A 673-nucleotide genomic window follows, 5' to 3' on the forward strand; every position below is an offset into this window, starting at 1 on the left:
CCACTATTTTTATATTAACATAAAGGGAAAGCAGTCCTGAAAAATGATTCCAATTTCAAATTAACAACCCTGGAATGGTGACTTCTAAAAAAAGTCGTTTGATAAAAAAGAATCCGGATTGCCAGATCTCTCATGACTATTTTATCTCGAGCAGTGCCCCAAACAAGCCTTAAAATTTTTCTTTCCCACTATTTTTATATTAACATAAAGGGAAAGCAGTCCTGAAAAATGATTCCAATTTCAAATTAACAACCCTGGAATGGTGACTTCTAAAAAAAGTCGTTTGATAAAAAAGAATCCGGATTGCCAGCTCTCTCATGACGATTTTTATCTGGAGCAATGCCACAAACAAGCACCGAGATCAATTATCGAATCGAAACAAGACTTCCTCTTGGGGGAAATAAATTCTGAATGGTGTATCATTATGAAATGCCTCCATAACATCGAGCTCTATTGGAAGAAAAAGAATATGTCTTTGATGAAGACAAGTGAAAAATCACAAAAACCTTAAGCTATGATTCGGCCCCATAGCCTTATGCATGACCTAGAAACTGTAACAACTGACTGATAATCCTCCTCCTGATGCATCAGTCAGTTGGTATGCAGCACGCGGTGCAACCAACTTATTTAAATTGCATGCTATTAAAAAAAAAAAAAAAAAAAAAAGGCAAAA

The sequence above is a fragment of the Parasteatoda tepidariorum genome, chromosome 5 (assembly GCF_043381705.1).
Source record: "Parasteatoda tepidariorum isolate YZ-2023 chromosome 5, CAS_Ptep_4.0, whole genome shotgun sequence".
NCBI classification, from domain to species: domain Eukaryota; kingdom Metazoa; phylum Arthropoda; class Arachnida; order Araneae; family Theridiidae; genus Parasteatoda; species Parasteatoda tepidariorum.